Raw genomic sequence first — 7,786 nt, forward strand, 5'->3', positions numbered from 1 at the left:
AGTGCTCAAATTTTCATTATAATTCATCAAACACGTTGTGTAAAGCAAGCATTCCATTACAGCACACACATTATCAGCTAGGTTGCAAAAGCACATGTATACACACACACCGACACACACACCCACACACACACACACACACACACACACACACACACACACACACACACACACACACACACACACAAACACACACACACACACACTCTCTTGACAAATACAAATAATCTTCTCTGGGTTTTACTGAACCATTGTGTGTGTCGGGAGATTTATTCTGCAAATGCTATCACAAAAAAAAAAGGACAACAAATCTCCAGTTGTAGCTCCCGTCACAGGATCTAAGCGCTACACATTCGAAATTAGCCTATGTGTGAAAATGCCATTAAGCACACAAAGATTATTTTTCCTACGACTGATGTACTGCTAAAGCCATCAGACAAAGAACACTTACGCACACACACACACACACACACACGTTCGATTTGCTCAAGAAAAGACATGCTGTGCGAGTCAAAGCTTAGCGAGGCAAGTAAGCATGAAATGTTGGCAGCCTGTGATGGGCACTGAGTCTGAGACAGAGCACAGAACAAGCCAATCAATGAAAGGGAATGGAGCTCATAGAGTTCACAAAATAATGTATGAGGACTGTTAAGTTCAAGACAGCAAAGACAAAATAAATAACCTGTATATTGTCAGAGAGCACGTACAGCAGTAAACACACTACATCTCTGCGATAAACATTATTTTCAGCGCAGTTTGTCAGGTTAAGTGTGTTTAGAGGTTTGAAAGAGTCGAGCGCGTGGCTTCGTCTGCCCTGCAACTAGAAAAGAATGTGTGTAAAGAATGGAGTCATAAAAAAAGCATAAAAATCATTCATTCTTGTCAAAAAGTGACTTAAGTATGGAATTTACATGCTTTATCAGTAATGCGTGATCATTGTGTGATTACATTTAGGCTCATATTGTAAATCAGGTTTCCATCTATTTGCACGAATTGAGAAGTTCCTGGAAAATCATCAAAGGGAAATGTGAAATGTTTCCATCAACAATTACCAGTGAGATAAACAGCTGGTGACTCTCATCTCCCAGCCAGGCATCATCAAACGATCGCAGAGGAAGGAATTCAAAGAGTATCAGGCAAAAGTCAAATGGTGAAGAATAATTTTAAACAATTAATGAAAATACGTGTGATTTATTTTTGTCTCGTGTTATTTTGAGGTGCTCATATCGTTACACACATATCTGATGTTTGCAGATGTTTTTAGTCTCTTCAGTTGAGCCTCAGTGGGATTAAATCAAATGTACTTCATACACACCAATTTTCCACCTTATTTCCACTGATAAACACATATTTCACATGCCGTACCCGAGCTGAATCCAACAGGAAATAGAATGGTGAAGCCGTTTCTCCAAGAGAATTGAATCCTCGGTAAGAGCTGCCTTTTATCTCAAGTGTGACCTGCACCAGAGCAGATTACATGAGATAAACCTCGCTGAAAAGTGAACAACCATTTTGAAATTGGAAACTCGAGTTTAAAGCTGCATGACGCTACCTTCCTGACCCGCTAGTCCAGCTTCATTTAAAAAGGCCTCAGACTTTTCCTGGCAGAACTTCCTCATGTGTTGTGGAACAAGGAAATCCATGAGCAGCCTCTGCAGCCGAGAAAAAAAAGAGAGGAGAGAGAGAGAAGAAAGAGGAAGACCACTCAAACCACCAAAATTTCACTTCATCCTGTCCTAGTGAATGTTTGCTGCAACCTGAAATTCCCTTGTGGGGTTCCTGAGATTTTAAAGAGGAGGGGACGACCAGATGGACAAGTCTCCCTAAATGAGGCAGCACTTAAAAATACCCCCATAAACACATCATGTATACACACATAAACTCGTGAATAACTGATAACATCCATAAGAAACGACAGTATAGAGCAAACTAATATGATCAAGTTTATCACATTAAACACAAACATAGAGATGTGCACAAAATCTGCCTTGTTTGCAGGTTTAACTATGATTTCACCCGATCTGAGCATCCGTTTGTCGAGATATTTGACTTCCACCTCAGGCGAGATTTGTCTGAAGGTGAAACGTGTTTATGCGTCCTTCACCTCTGTATGAGACATCCAGTCACCACCAGTTAATATTAGAGAGGACTCTGGGCGAAATCTCACTGCACCAGCTAATTAAATCAGTAACAGTGCTGTCACCTATAAATGAATATTTTAGCAGCTCCTGGGGATACAGTCATTGTCACAGTCCTCTTCTATCAGTGCATTTATTACCAGTGCAGTAAGACATCTAGCAGTGGTTCTGCACTGAAGTGTGTGTATGTATGGACACTGCAAATATTTGCTCCATTAAAAAGTTAACTGGGGCCTGATGGACAGGGATGAGAATGGAGAAGTAGTCTGAACTGCAAATGATCTGATCCACTGGAAGGCTTCGTCCCTGATCCTACCACTTGTCCAACTGCCACATTTTCCACTGGAGGATGATCTGAGGATGCCAATCACGAACCCGAGAAAGTTTTAAGTTCAGGATGCTGACTTTGCCTCGGGCCTGTTATTATTCACATTTTCACATTGTGATCCTGCTGAAATGTAGTTTTTGCAGTTGCTTATAAAGGTCAAACACACTCCTCTACATTACGTTACATTAATCCAAACATCTCTGCCGCGTGTATTTCTGAGAAGGGTTTAAATCCTAATCCAAGCAGGAGTGGTTCGTTGAGGTCATGCTGCCACCAAACAGGACTTCATGTTGCATCCTACTGTGTGCAGAATGGGAATCTGCCCAGGATTGCCTTCCTACGTTATTGAAAACATGAAAAAAGATGATCTTTCCCTTCCATAGCACCAGTGTAAATAGTTGAGCATTTCTTCAAGAACCACCAGTAAAGCCTCTTGTTTCCCCACAGTCAGGGTTTATCTGTCGGCGAGGTCTGCCCGCCATGCGTGTTGCTCAGCAAGACCTCACTCTGAATTTAGACATCCTGTGTCACCTGCTATTTGAACCAATACTATTGGTGTTGATACTGTCTTACAGAAGACATGGAAAGTAATGCAGGATATACAGTAGCACCCTCCCTCAAGGAACCCATTTTATATGCATAACACCCCCCCCCCCCCCCAGGTATCGATAAAGTCAAATCACTTCCCATCCCCGCTGATGAACCCACGCTGTGCTCACACTGAGATGCTTCTATTTCAGTAAGAGTTAATGCTCTTGAGGAAACAGGATCATTTCAGGTCACAATTTATCCAGTTAGACCATCTATGAGTATTAACTGGTTTACATCCTTAGATAAAAGCAGGGTTTTTTTTCCCCCTGGATAACAGGGTTTTACAAGAACAAAGTCTCACTTTTTTCCACTTACATCCCAGTTCAAGACAGACAAGTCTCTGTCAAGTCTCTCTTCTTTGGAGACAAGTTCACAGTTCCTGTCTCTGAAGCTTTTATTTTTTATCTTATTTCATCATCAAGTTCAAGAAATTCTTTCTTGATTTCGGAGTTGAAGTCCTCACACGTGTTCCATCATTCTGTGACATATCTAGAAACCGAACAGGAGCGATGTCCCTGTATTTGGGTGACAACACTATGAACGCGGGCTATTTTGCATTCAGTGCTGCTTTTTAATGTCTTGTTGAGAACTTGTTCGTTGTAAAATGCAATGTGGAAAACTCAGCATCCTTAAATGTGTTCCATTTAATTTGGCTGCATTACTTCTGTTTCTTAGTCACCAAAAATAGTACCTGCAGTACATCTATGATGTGAAAGTCAGAATCTCCAGCTACTGCAGCTATGTAGCACACTGAGAAAATCAAAGAACATGTTTTTACCTCAGCTATTCAATCATAACTCCTTATCAGATTGCCATGGCAACATGGTGCAGAAAATGTCTGTGTGTGCGGACTTCAAGGGACATTAAAAGGCCAGAAATCTCTGAGGTGACTGGCACTTCATCATTCCAGTGCCAAGGATGTTCGATGGCACAGAGAATCTGAAGAAACTAACAATCCTCCCACCTGTCGGGTTGGAACGAGGTGGAGAGGAAAAGATGGGCGTACGGACAGAGGGAATAACAAGAAAAGACAGAGTCAGACAAACCGACGCAGGTCAACAGAGACATATGATGAGGAGCTGAAAAGAGCAAATAAGGCAGCTAGAAAACTGTCTGACTGGCTGAGCTGGTACATTGGAAGGGAGGGCGCCAGAAAATTGAAATTGGTGTCATGTTCTCAGCCCACAACAACGTGGACGACATGGTTCGACCGCTGTTCTTGTTTTGGATTACATTTTTCAGTTGGCAGAGTGTTTGGAGAATTCATGCATTTTTTGAAAAAGGAGCTTAACATTTATCCATAAATATACACACATAAATGTACACACACATACAGTATATGTATATATATATATATATATATATATATATATATATATATATATATGTATATGTGTTTGTGTGTGTGTGCCAGTGAAATGTAACTACATTCTATCAAATACTGTATTTTTCTGCAAGTACACGTGAGGTATTTGTACGCTTTTACTTGCTCTATTTCATGTCACTTTTTACTTGCCTCATACTGTATATTTAACCAAACGGCAGGGAATCTGCATAAAGATGTCTGATTACAAACTTCTGAGGGTCTTTTGTGTGTGAATGCTTGATTCGAGCTAAAATCAAACCTTAATATAATCGAGCATGGCACTCGTTGTCATTTGCACTGAACCAAAAGTGTAATGGCGTTTTTAGCTCAAATCCAAGCGTTTGTGGATTGCTGAGCATATGACTGGATAAAGATGACATGAATTATACTGGATGATGCTCTTGAGAGTTTGTAAATGGGAACATTTGAATGTGAATGACATGTTCGTTTGTATTTGGGGCACCACTAGCTTCAAGCTAAATATACATGGCTGGCACCAGTGAAGAATCCCTGCCATAAACTCAACGAGGTTATTTGTGAGAGCTTGAAAGCTCTTAAGGAGCGATGCCGCCACTATGATGGAGCGTGAACCTGACCCACCGGCAGAAGATGAACAATATCATCCCGTGTGTATTATTAATGCAATAAAGCAAAAAAAAATGCTACCAAGATGACAGTTACTAATGTCACACTCTTACGGTGTAAGTCAATTAGATCAATGTTGATGTTACATGTACAGAAATCTAAAGGAAAGAAGAAAGATGGTGTTGCTGTCACACAAACTCTAGAGCACCAACCGTGACTCACCTGTAGCAACCTACTTTCCTCCTTTACTTGTTTCGCCTGCTGACAAACATGAAAGGACTTTGTCTCACTGATGCTCAGAGATCCTCCACACATGCCCCTATTTTCTGTTGTGGCCTGATCTTTGGAAAACTGTCAGTATTTAGGTGTAAACACTGAGGATGAGGGCTTTCTACAAGAGTGCTGCATAAAAGCTGACACCGAGTTCCTGTATGTGCTAGTTTTACTCAACTGACGCATATTTTTAACAGTGTAGCAGGTTTCGGGGTTCAATTCCGGGCTTCTTTTGTCCACATGTGGAAATGTTTTTGCAAAAACTGTAACCTCAAGTCACTCTTGATGGACAAAAATTACCATAGAAATGACTTTCAGCACAAAAAGCGGCCCGGTTTTGAGTTTCTGTCACCACATGTTGTTGACACACAACAACAAAATTACTTTGTATGAGGCCATAGCACGAACCACAGAGATTACACAATACCACTGTAAAAAAATTCCATCATTGTGAAACTACGCTTATTTATACAGAGAGAAGCAACACTATTGTTGAGCTGCCCGAGTGGAGAGCTCCTACAGACTCAGCTCGCGCGAGTTTCACACTCAAAGTTCAACAAATTTACAGAATTGATTGCGGAAGCAATGACAGTTACTCCGGCTCTCACTAAAGCACTGGTTGCACTCGGGATGATGGCGTGGTAATGGCAATAGCTGGCGTCACATGGTCAGCTACAGTTAAGTTATCGCAGATGCCGCCTTTTTCAAAGTGGCTTTCCCCAAGAGGCTGTCAGCCACAGGAAAGGTTACGTGCGGCGAAAAATTAATTTTAAGAACATGTCCTTGTTCACACAACATTCCCACTTACTGCCCTGTAACAAGATCACATCCTCCATTGCACTGTGCACACACACACACACACACAAACACACACATACCTTTTCCAACTGTGATGATAGGTCAACCATGCTGTCTTAAATGGAGTGTACAAGCAACAGCAGAGCTTATGTATGAAAAAGGAAGCGCCAGGCTTTAACAGGCAGCTTAAAATCGTATTTTGTGCATGTGTGTGTGTGTGTGTAGGGGGGGGGGGGGCTATCAGTGTTAACTATTTCACTTTGAAATACAGCTTCACATGGTGATGACTAGACATGTGTAACTGGTTTGTGTGTTTTCTTTTACCAATTTTCTGCCTTTGGGTGGTATGTTAGTGCGCTAATGTTAATTTAGCTTACAGTACAGCAGCTAGCCACACTGTACGCGTCGAGTTTATCAAATACATATCTCCACCTTGTAAAAATACAACATGTTTTGTATGTTGATACAGAAGATTGTGTCTCAGGTTCTCAGGAAGGACACTGCAAAATGCAAATGAATAATAAAATAGAACAAAGTTAACTGAAAGTTGTGACAACAGCAACAGCCAGTCCTGTCCTAACCATCTGTTCTTCTTTGATGGCGGTGCTGCTGTCAGCACAGTGCGCCCCTGCCTGCCCTCTGACACACACATGCACACACACACACACACACAGTAACGCACACTGTGTGGATGCATATGCGTTCGAATATGTGCTTGAGTGTGTTTTCACAGTGACTTGTCTTTATAAATATCCATTCCTTTGCCTCTTACGCCAAAATGAATTTGTAATTTCTATTTTGCTACACAAGGAAAGTGAGGGCCCACAAATATTGTTAAACAAGGCACACACACACACACACACACACACACACACACACACACACACACACACACGCCACCTCTTGTTGTCACTCCAGCTGGTGGTTTTCGGTAAGGGCTGTCAGATGCTGAGCTCCCTGGTGCGGAGGCGAGGAGTGAGGAGAAGAGGACGAATGGATGAATAAAAGATTACAGGCTAGCTTTCAACCTATTCTGTTTTCTAATCACAAGGGGGAAAACTATCAGACGCAGATGCTCAGGAAATGAAATCTACCTTAGTGTTCTGAGTCTGTGCAAGGAGACAGACAAAAGGACAATGAGGGGTAGAATATTAAGTCTCAGAATCACATAGAATATACTTCAAAACATACTTTTATGGTTCTTTTTGGGAATGTAATGACTTTTGAATTTTGGCTCCTGTTAAGCTGTAGAGGTCATTGTCCAAAGATCACTTGGTACACTGTCAACATGGCTTCCGTCACTGACTGTTTCTTGGAATTTCTATTTGACCTTCAGTTTATTCCAGAGACGTGAAACTGTAGCTGCCAGGCTCATGTTCACGCTAATCCCTCTGTTCTTTCACTTAATTTCAACGATTGTTACTGGAGGAATCTTTAAAAATCCTTGCGTAGTGCACAATTCTGCAGTCCATGAACTGCTTTTAAATTAACCAAAAATATTTCATAACTTCTGCTGGCATTATAGCAGAGCTTATTTCAGTTGATAATAGCAGATCTGGTATTCTGATGCTGTTACTGTGATTTGATACTGTAATTTTATTATCTGTTGTGTTTGCATCTTAAAATTCCCTTGCTATGTTTTGCACATGTACATCATGCAAGCCATTTGCATTATTGGTACCATGAAAGTTAAGTGCGTGGCCTCTC

The 7,786-nt window shown here is 41.2% G+C and overlaps 1 long non-coding RNA gene across 1 annotated transcript; it reads right to left on the reverse strand.

Annotated features, from left to right (window-relative positions):
- Positions 1-746: 746 nt before the first annotated feature.
- LOC147261837 (uncharacterized) lies at positions 747-3,696 on the reverse strand. The gene is made up of 3 exons (XR_015116124.1): positions 3,373-3,696; positions 1,553-1,652; positions 747-1,458 (listed from the first exon to the last, which is right to left on the reverse strand). It is a non-coding gene; the product is annotated as an uncharacterized LOC147261837 (long non-coding RNA).
- Between the last annotated feature and the right edge of the window lie 4,090 nt (positions 3,697-7,786).

The sequence above is a fragment of the Aulostomus chinensis genome, chromosome 5, assembly GCF_037954235.1.
Source record: "Aulostomus chinensis isolate RoL2024-O1b breed Wild chromosome 5, RoL_Achi_v1.0, whole genome shotgun sequence".
In the NCBI taxonomy this organism is placed as follows: domain Eukaryota; kingdom Metazoa; phylum Chordata; class Actinopteri; order Syngnathiformes; family Aulostomidae; genus Aulostomus; species Aulostomus chinensis.